Below are 11,412 nucleotides of genomic sequence, written 5' to 3' on the forward strand. Positions count from 1 at the left end.
GGCGCATGGAGCCGGTGAAAACTCAACCAAATGCCCGCGGCAAGAACAACGACACTGCTACGGTTCCGCTACTGATTCCGCTTCTGATGCGGGGACCCCAAAAATACCGTTTTTGATGTCGAATTCATCCGATTTACATTTTTGAGCATCGTTTGACTCATTTAAGACCTGCAACACCGAAATAACCAATTTAGACATAAAACGGGCATCAATTCATTAACATGTTCACAAATAATACACGATTAATACATATAAAATACATACATTTAGGCGTTTATCAATCATCATTCCGCATTCCTTGGATGGGGGAAGCATCATTCAGCCCGATCTCCACCTCCTTCTTCATCAATTTGGCTAGGGAGTGTCATCTATGAGCTTCCATTGTGGTTTGCTTTATATTCTTGCTCACATTTGTATAATGGCACACTAGACCCCCAAGGCCATTGGATGTCGGTGAACCTTGGGGGTTTTATCATATGTCTTGGATGATTGTTGCTTAATTCTAATGCTTGAGTTGATTTCTAATTTAATTCATTATGCTTCATGCTTAGAATTGCTTATGGAGAGATCCGTAGTTCTATTTTGGGCTGTACACATCTATGTGACCTACTCACGTGTATTAGATCATGTATGAATTAAAAGGGGTTACTTGTACCAACATGCCTAGATATTGGATGTCGGTAGCCCTCCGTTTTTCAAGAGTAAACTTAATTTAAGTGTACCCTTGTCTTGGGATCTTCCTGTTCTTAATGCAATTGTAGGGGTGTTGGTTAGGAAGAGATTCCATTCAACATTCTTATTGGATTAGGGTTCAATCACTGAGAAATTGGGGTTGATCTAATCTTGAGATCCCTCGGTTCGAATCACCCTTGCATCTATTGTTCTTCATCCTTGTATCTTGATGACCCCTCAAGGGGATCCACACCTATAGGCCTTTGCATTTCACTATAGGTCTTATAATCTCTTTATCAGTTCTTTAACTTGTGTAGCCATTTCATATTTACTTTCTTACACCTAATAGATTATATTTCCATGCTTAAGATGTTAGCCAAGATAATAGGCAATGAAGGAGTAATAGTAGATCCTTGGCCCTGACGAATATGATCCCCGTGTATTTATACAAGGTATTACTTAGTGATCCTATACACTTGCGGGGAAGCAATCAATGGTCACTTGTCAAAAGGATGATTAGAATAGGTTCTCAACCCTAGTGTCACACTAAGGGAAAACCAAATATGAAGCACACATGATTTAAACTCAAATACATACTCAATTAAAGAAAATGCAATAAAAGTCAAAGAAACAAATACATCCTAGTATTTACATGTCCAAGTAGCCACAAGGGTTTAGCTCTCCATGAAGCAATACAAAATCAAAGATAAAAGCAAATAAGAGTGCAAACAATCCATAAAGATAATCCCCTTTCGTTCCATGATGATGGTCTCTAAAAGCCACTCCTCCTTCTCCAAAGACTCCTCTGTTGAGCCTAGGGGAATGCCTTCATGAATCAATGTCATTGGCGGCTCTCCCAATAACTCTCCTTCGAAGGGAATCGCTGTTGAAGGCATAGAAGCACTCCCCAAACATTGTAAAAACCTCATCCAAACCCTAATTACTTTTCCTCTCAAAGATAGGAAAAAATCCCCCCTATAACTCTTCAAAACGGCTATTTAAACCCTCAAATTAGGAATCTACATGGGCATGTGGAAAATCCACACGCCCATGTAGAAAATCCACCCGGTCGTGTGGAATTGCCACACCCCCATGTGGAAAATCTACACGCCCATGTGGAAAATCCACACGGTTGTGTGGAATTTCCACACCCCCATGTGGATGTTTAGCTTCATTAAAAACTGTTCAAATAAACTCCAAATTTCGTTTTGTTTTCTTTTGATGCCACCCGGACAACACACATCCTTGTGGTAAGTCATGGGCTATTTATTGATGTATAAAAACCATGTGGAGGTTTTGAAATCTTCAACCAACCCGGAACATAAGCATGTGACTGCCTTTGTGCCTTTCGACATCACCAATTTACTTGAATACTTTAGAAGTTGGCACACACCCTCATATGTATAATCACGCTTTGTATCTTACTCATCAAGTTACACAAAAAAAACTCCAAAAAGAACCTCCATGATCTATTTTTGCATTTTTTTCTCCACAAAATGCCTTCACAACCCTAAATGCATCAAAGAACACAAAAACACAATACCGAGCTATAAAACCTGATGAAAACAATGCCCCGTGTAAGTAAAACATACTAATTAATATGCATAACCAAGCACTTATAAAACTTGTGCAAGATTTGAGTAAATGTGAGATGCTAGTGATTTCGAAGTTAGGACAGTATTGGGACAACAGAAGGACAAACACTTTCATCCTATTTGCTATGCGAGATAGACCTTGAATGATGCACAAGAAAATTATACAATTACTAAAAAGAATTACTAGTTGTAGTCTTTGTCTTTGATAAGTCCAGACTGCACTTGGTGCTTTCAAAAGTTGTCATTTACACTGATCACTCCACGCTCAGGTATCTCATTTGTAAAGTTGATGCTAAACCTTGTCTACTTGGATAGATTTTACTCTTGTAGGATTATGATTGCTTCCCCACAAGTGTACAGGATCGCCAAGTAATACCCTATGTGTGACACACGGGTCGTATTCCACGGGGCAAAGGAAGTATTATTACTCACTCTTCATCTATTATCTAGCCTACAAGTTTTAATAATAAGATCAAATAAAATAAAATAAACTAACTAATCTATGGCCGGGTTACTAACACACATAAATGAATGAACAAGGGAGTGTCAAGCAAGAGAAGGTGATGTTTGGATAAGGAATCCCCCTAGGGTTGTTGTTAAGATCCAAACTAGGATGGTTTAAAGTGTATTGACGGCATTTAAGACCTAGACATCTCTTAGATAGGTTAACCCCAATTTTTTGCCGGCTAACCACTAATGCCATACGAGTCTTAATGGGAATCTCTTTCGGATCAATCCACTTACGATTGCAAAGACTTCAAGGAAATCTCTAATAGGAGTAAACCTACTATCCTTTGGCTAAAACCTAGCATTGGAGGGCTACGAACACCCGATCTCTCGGCGTGTTGGTATAAAAATCCCTTTTCAATCTCTCCTAGTTCTAGTACATGTTAGTAGGTCACATCTACGTGTACAACTCATAAAAGAATTATGGACTTCTGTACAAATGTAATTCTAGACATGAAAGCATGAAAGATTGAATCTCATGCCATCAAATTAAATGACTAACAACATCCCAAGTTCTTACACAAGAATAAACCCTAGTGTTCATCCATGTCCAAATACCAAAATAAGTTAATCCCTCATGATGAGGGATACTTATACAACATACAAGGAGAAGAAAGACAATAAAGAAGCAAGAAAACTCCCTCTACGATCTTGCTCTACTTGGATCAATGAAGCCTCGAATAATGATGCAATGTCAGCTTAGAACTTCACTCCTTCTCCTTTGCTCCTCTCCCTCTTGGTGATGATGTGCGCTCATTTCCCATAAGGATCATCACCAAAAGATGGCCTGAAGGCCTCAAGAAAGTGTGGTGACAGCGGCGCAAAAGGCCAAGAAGAAGTCCCCTTGTTTTGCCCTAAAAGAAGCTTTTTATAATGACACAAATCAAAGTATACTAGTGTCAATACCGGCGTCGATACCATGGTCAATACAGGGGTGCATTAAGGCCGTATGACTTAGGCCAAACTATTTAGATTGACAAGTCTCAGAAATTCTCCACATGCTATAGTGTCTGCTACAATGCTTTACTACAGTATTTCTACTATAGTATCCAGCTACAGTAATACGCTACAGGACTCCAACTATAGTAAATACGTTGTAGTATGCGACACCTGGTTTTCTTCCTTTTTTGCCCTAATCGTGTCCTCATGTTCTCCATGGCTTCTTCATGCCCTACAAAGCAAATAATGCATGATTAAGCATAAAACAAGCATACATTCCTATAAAAATACAGGCTAAGTGTATAAAATATGTATAATATAAAGTATACATTTAGACACTTATCTGAATTCAATATGAAGATCATACATAAGTGAGGAGCGAAGAACTTTGCTGTAGATCATCTATCTAAGCTAGAAGATCCCAAGAAGAAATCATTAATGGGTGGAGAGATTGATAACAGATTTCTTAAAGAGCAGTTATAGTGACTTAATATAGTATGAGACGATGACCAACCTTGGTTTACTAACTTTGCCAATTATTTGCTTGTAGGAACTCTACTGAAATGGTTAATATATCGACAAAAGAAGTTCTTCTCTGGCTTAAAGCACTACGTGTGGCAAGACACATTCTAGTTTAGAATCTATACATACCAAATCATCAGGAGATGTGCACCACAGGCTGAAAGATAGGAAATCCTCAAGCATTGTCATTCAAGACCAACTGGGGGATATTTCACCACAAATAGAATAGCTGACAAGATCCTCAAATTCGATTTTTATTGGCCCATAATCTTTCAGGATGCTCATAGGTATGTATGAAATTGTGATAAATGGCAACGCATAGCTATGGGATATCGATTTTATGGCCCGTTCTAGATTTGGAACACCTAGGACAATATTAAGTGATAGGGGTACGCATTTTTGCAATGTCAAGCTAATGAAAACATTAAGAAAGTACGGAGTCACACATAGAGTAGCCATCCCCTACCATCCACAAACAAGTGGGTAAGTAGAGGTATCTAATAGGCAGTTGAAATAAATCCTATAAAAGACTATAGCTCATCATCAGAAAGATTCTTCAGATAAATTGGATGACACCTTGTGGGCATATAGGATAGCTTATAAAACACCCATAGGAACCTCACCGTATAGACTTGCATATGGGAAGGCCTGTCATCTACCTGTAGAACTCAAACACATAGCATATAGGGCAATAATGAGCTTAAGTTTTGATGTTCATCTTGCAGAACGAAGGAGGAAAGTTATAACTCCAGGAGCTTGACAAATGGCAGATGATTTCTCATGAGAATTTAGAACAGAACCTAAGACCTTGTAAGCAGTTGCAAGAAGGGGACTAAGTCCTTCTATTTAATTTAAGATTGAGATTGTTTCTTGGTAAGTTGAAATCAACGTGGTCGGGACCGGTCAGGGTAATGCGAGTTTCACCCAAGTAGTTTTTTGGCTCTAGTTCATTTAATTTATAGTTTTTAGTTTTTATCATTTAGTGATTGAATAAAGAGATATGCTTAATTGAATGGTATGACATTAAATTACCTTGATTGAATTTTATGGGCAAAATTTGTTTGTAGAGTCTATCTTTATTAGCATGAATTGTTTTCATGACGTGGTACATAGGGAGAGTCCATAGTCTTCCATTGTTTGCATCATAACCAGCATGGTCAAACTGTTATACACCCATTGGGATGCACAGGTAGAGAATTGTGTTTTCTAGAAAATTTAGGTCAGTCTGTCACGAGCTCACCAAGGCGACGGTCACGGCCGTGGTAATTCATCACGGCCGTTCTTCAGAGCATGCTATGTCTTTGGATTTTCTAGAGGTCTGGCATGGCCTGACCATGATTGTGGTAAGGCGGTAGTGAGCATAACGAGCCTTAGAATAACCATTGTCAACACTTAGAAACTTTTGAGCCTAATTGAGTTGACAACAACCCCCATAACGAGCTCGTAACGGCCGTGATGCCTCAGGGAACTGAAATGATGAATAATGACCATTGTTTGTACATTATTGAGGTCATTATAAGGTGATATATGGTTTCCACTGGCCGTGCCTTTAACTTTTCACTCAAAAACTAGTTATTTCTTCTCCACTTCACTAGACGGTCTTTCCTTAATATTGTTTAGTGAATTTGAGAAGCTTTGGAACTGTTCTAGCATGATTTAGCAACAGATCTCTTTAATTTTCCCCATAGAACAACCCTTTCTTCTCGCCCAAATTTTATATGAAATTTCTAAAACCTTTTAAATCGTGATTTTATGATGTATAAATGGCATGAAATAGTTTAGGGATGCTTGGTGAATGTTTTTACATGTATTCCAATCAAATTAACTGTTGTATTAAAATCTTTTTAGTACAGTCAAGCTTCACAATGGCTATTCATTGATGAATAATTGTTATTGTGAAGACCGTTGTGTTCAAATTATTAACCAAGGGACAGATGAGCCACAACGGGCATTATGTTCCCATTGTAAGGAAGTTATGATGGTTTTTCCTACTCATCTTACCCTAGCAACATCTTGTAACGGGGTTTGCCATTGTCAATTGGCTGTTGCCCCATTTTAGTAAACAACGGACTCACCACGGCCATTATACACCCATGATGGCCCAAGAAATATGCACAGCAGAGCTGCTGAATCACATAACGGGCTATGTCATGCCCGTTATACACATCAAGAGGGTTACGACGGTCATGGTTTGTGTTGAGACCGTTATGGTCACATAATAGCCATGGTATACATGTTATCCATCCTTGCATTATATTTTCCATATTATATTGATTGATTATCAGTATTATTTCAGAATTGCAAATTATGGGTCACAAGAGAACTGCCAGTCACCCATAGGAAGAGGCTGAGAAGGAGAAGAATACTAGAGAGTCCTCTCAGTCAATGATTCCATAGTCAGGGGATCCCAATCACAATGCCCGGTATAGGAGGCTCATAGATCATAGATTCATTGGGTACGTCGGATTAACTAGCCGACACTAGAGCATATAGGCCTCGCCGATGAGGTATGAGACCTTACTTTTGTTCAGGGCTAGGATTAGTTTTCGGCAATGATGAGTTGACTTACTAGGAGTTCGTGATGGAGGTCACGAGCTCTTTTGAGCTCCATAGTACCATCCTCAGCCTCAGACATCATTAGACTATCAGTTTCTAGATGTTCGGGAAAGAATTTATGATGTCCTCCATGGATTTTTTCGTACAAATTTGGCTGGTTGACGTTGAGTATAATGGCATAGAGTTATACTCATAGCTCCACATTAATCTACCGGTCCACCTGAGCGCAGATCAGGAATAGACCCAGAATATTCGAGGCTAGGAGGCATACATCTGTGGAACCTCCAAGGCCTCTGTCCTACGACGCCTGAGATTATGCTATCTCCACACCATTCTATCGTTGACACTGACTGGGTGAGGAGACAGTACGGAGGTCGTCATTCTCCAGGACCTATTCTTCTTGTTGAGCATGGTAGATAGAAAGCCGTTTCACATCAATCACATACTAGCCTATCAGATGCGACGTCAGTCCTATGACCCCCACCTCGCAACCATATTTCATGGTTCTTACATCACCAAGCATTCACTAGGATTGGGCTGATTGACCGGTGTGCAGCCATACCTCGTGTAGGAAGCATGCAGTTGCATTGGTGACACATCCGAATATGCATGTAAACCGCAAGTGAACGAATGTCGAAGTAATAATTACCCCGGTGAGTGGATAGTCGAATCCACAGGGAACAGAAGTTTTAGTATTAACCAATTCTTAGTTATCTAGTCAAAATCAATGGATGTGATGAAATGAACTAATTGCAAGAGAATTAATAACCAAGCAAATGGGCAAGAAAAATAGGTAAAGAAGATCTTAATCAATAAAGATGAGGTAGCCAGACAATGCTTCCCCTAAGATCTAACATGAAGCTCAAGATTTACTAAATGCTTCTAAACTGAGTCTACTGAGTTAAGGCAATCCAAGAATAATAGGCCTTTGCCTCCAAGCCACCGATACTAAACCCCTACAAGGTACCGGCGGAGAAATCGCTCAATCTCAACATCTCAAACCCCATATGACCGCATTACGCTCTAGGGACATCTAAGAGTGAAACTGATTCCTAAAGATAGATCCAACCCTAATTCTCATCAAAGGATCCCTAATCCCCTACAATGTCCCAGCGGAGAAATCTCTCAATCTCACGCCTCACACCAAATATGGTTGCATAGAGTTTAGGGAATACGGAGATAGGAAACACTCAATCGGAAGGGAAAGGGGACACTCCACTATCTCATGACTCACCCTCTCAACCCTCTTTAACCTTGAAGTCCTAACTCTAATGGAGACCTCTCTCTAATCAAAGTAACAAATCATACAAATCCAATCAACCACAAGGATTAATAAAACAAGCACGCAATGGGAATACAAGATTAAAACTCAAATCAACTCGGATTTAATAGAAACATAAAGCAAATCAATACAAAAATATAGATCCTAGGGTTCACATACCCAAATACCTACTAGGGTTTAGCCCTCTATGGAGCAAGTTACAAAACAATGGTGAATACAATGAAAAGCAATGAAAACCATGAAGAAAAACCCCTTTTAATTTGTGATGATGGCCTTGATGGGTCGCCCAACGTCTTGAAGAATCCTTCTCTGAAGCTAGGTCACCGAAGGCTCACTCTATGCTATGACGGAGAGAAAATCGATCAAATTTGGTGATGGACGCCCCCCAATATTGCCAAAGACCTGCTCCAAAATCCTAGCCGCCTTGCCTTTAAAGTGCTCGCCAAAAGCCTCGCAAAAAGTCCTCAAAGAATAGGGTAAATGTCTTATTTAAAGCCTAAAACCGCACCTATCACATGCCCCCACGTGTCCATGTGGATTTTTAACACGCGCAAGTGGGCTGCAGGAATTTCCACGCGGCGCGTGAACAGTAATTTTGCTGCAGTGAATTGGTACAGTACTTTGCTACAATAATTTTCACAAAAGGCGGTCCAAACACTCTTCTCTTGAGGCCACATGTCTGGGCACACGTCCATGTGGTAGGCTATACGACTTTTCTTCATCGACCCATCTTTGAAAGGTCTTGCAATCTTCACAAAGAGAAGGAACATGAAGATGTGGCTGCCTTTGTGCCTAATAAGTGCTTGTGTGATAAGAATGTGAAGCGTTCATTCGTTATGATGAGCATTACTTTTGTCAGGTTTTAGCGCTAATACGTGTGTATTTATGTACTTTTATGCATGTTGGGTTGTGAGGCCGATTATTTGCGAAAGAAGCCATTGTAGATCGTTTTACGCATTATTTGGAGGAGATCTTGAGAAGGCCCAAACGCGGAGACATGAGTCGGCTTTGTAATGATAGAATGTATGCCAACCTCCTTGTATTTGAGTTCAGGCAATGATTCGGTGGGGCACGAAGTCAGTTACATCCTAGTATTCCGGCTTGTGCATATTTAGCAAGATCTTCACCAACGCGACCGTTTATTCAAAAACCAAGACAATCTAAAACGTGAGCGTGTGCCAGTTTAGGTTACCTCGATGAAAGCATGGATTCAGGAGTATTTCGGCCATACTGTAGCAGGGTACTGCAGAAATCAGTGTAGTAAATCACTATAGCAGGTACTGTTTACATCCTGCCGAAGAAGGAGCAAAACAGAGGAGCCACATAGGCGTGTGGAAATTCCACACGCCCGTGGGTTGATTTCATAGGCCTGTGTGGAATATCCATAGGGGCGTGTGGAATCCTGATTCCAACCCTATTTAAGACCGATTTCAGCCTCGATTTCAACATTTTTTTCTCCATCTTTTCCTCATCTTGAGAGAGGCTGTGGTTAGGGTTTTGAGAGGTATTGGCTAGGGATTTGGAGAGGTTGTACGGCTCTGACATCGTCATCTTTTTGGAAGAAGGTTGGTAAGGGAGCCTCCGTCGGATTAATTCGGCGAGGCATATCTTATACCAGACAAGGGGATCTTGGGACGAGTAGAGGACTCTCCACAAGACCATCGCCACGACTATCGAGGGGGTTTTCCTATGGATTGCTTTCTTTTACTTTTGATTTCATTATCGTTGGTATTGTGCGCCATGAAGAGCTAAATCCCTAGTGGGTACTTGGGTATTTGTGAAACCTAGGATGTATTAGTTTGATTGAATCATTTTATTATGCTTTCAATTAATTGATGTTATTGTGAGTTCCAATCTTGAATGTTTGATTGTTTGAATACTCTCTTAGAGTGACACTAGGGTTGAGAGTTCTTGCGGTAACCCTTGTGAGTGAGTGACACACCACGAGACTTAGATGAAGCTTGATTGGAGAGGGTTGAGACGGTGAGTCGATAGATACAGGAGCGCCCCCTTTTCCCTCCGGTGTGATAGATTCTACCTCCGTTCCTCGAGTTTTTTACGGCCATAATAGAATGAATGAGCTAAAGGATGACCCTCCGCTTGGGCTTAGTTGCGAGTGCAACGGAGTGAAGCGTTGAGGTGATTTTAGCATCTAGGGCTTAATTGTGGTTAGGGACCTTTCTTCTAGACCAAGGGTTAGGTCTACAATTAAGAAGAGATTTATCACATGGAATCCCTAGAACTTAATGCAATCTTTCTTACGAGTGCGAGATTGTGAGGTTGTTCAACCTCTCCTCCGGGACATCTAGAGGCTTAGGCTTGGTTAACCCTAGATTCGGGGCTATGCATTAAAGGATGTCCCTGACTCACCATTGCATTAGTTTGGAAGCAAAATAGAGAGTTCTTGCACTTGAAACGATTTTCCTAGGCGGATCAATACCCGGGTACTCCATCTTTATCGATTGCCTTACCTTCTACTTTACTTTTTCTTTCTTTCGGGTTGTTTTACTTGTGAGAATTGAATCTTATCACACATATCACTATTTATCTTTCATATAGTTAAGAAGCAATTTAAGTATTTTTATTCCCTTTTTCCCTGTGGATACGATACCCCACTCACCTGTGATTTATTACTTCGATAACTCCGTGCACTTGCGGGGAGCCTTGTCATGTTTTTACCGCCGTTGCGGTGGAGAAGGCGTTTAGAGATACTTTTCACTCTTGTTTCCTTAGCTATTCCTTTATACATTCAATTTCACATTTTCTTTTCTATCATCGTTCTGATTTATTTTTTTTCCTTTGTGCAGCTTCAGGTTGATGACCGGAGGAAACCCCTCAATATTGATTGAAGGAGATCCCGAGCTTGAAAGAACACTTAGAAGAAAAGGGAAAGGACCTGTGGAAGAACAACCTAATCTAGCTGATTTCGAAGTTGATGGGTCAGATAATATGGCAGAACAGAATGAGCAGTAGAGGACACTCTCTGATTATGCTATACGCTCTGTTTTGGGCACACAATCGAGTATTGTGCGACCTCCAATTACAGCTCAGAATTTTGAGCTAAAGTCGGTATTCATCCACATGTTGCAGCTATCTGCACAGTTCAATGGTTTGGCCGATGAGGATTCATACAGTCACATAGAGAACTTTGTCGAAGTGTGTGATATGCTTAAGATAAACGGGATGACGGATGATGGCATCAAGTTGAGAGCCTTCAAATTTTCCCTATAAGGGAGAGCAAAGCAGTGGCTACACTCATTACCTAGAGCCTCGATCACTACATGGGAGGAGATGGTAGAAGCTTCTCTAACCAGTTATTTCCCTCCTGGAAAATCTGCA

Source organism: Dioscorea cayenensis, chromosome 1, assembly GCF_009730915.1.
Source record: "Dioscorea cayenensis subsp. rotundata cultivar TDr96_F1 chromosome 1, TDr96_F1_v2_PseudoChromosome.rev07_lg8_w22 25.fasta, whole genome shotgun sequence".
Lineage (NCBI taxonomy): Eukaryota > Viridiplantae > Streptophyta > Magnoliopsida > Dioscoreales > Dioscoreaceae > Dioscorea > Dioscorea cayenensis.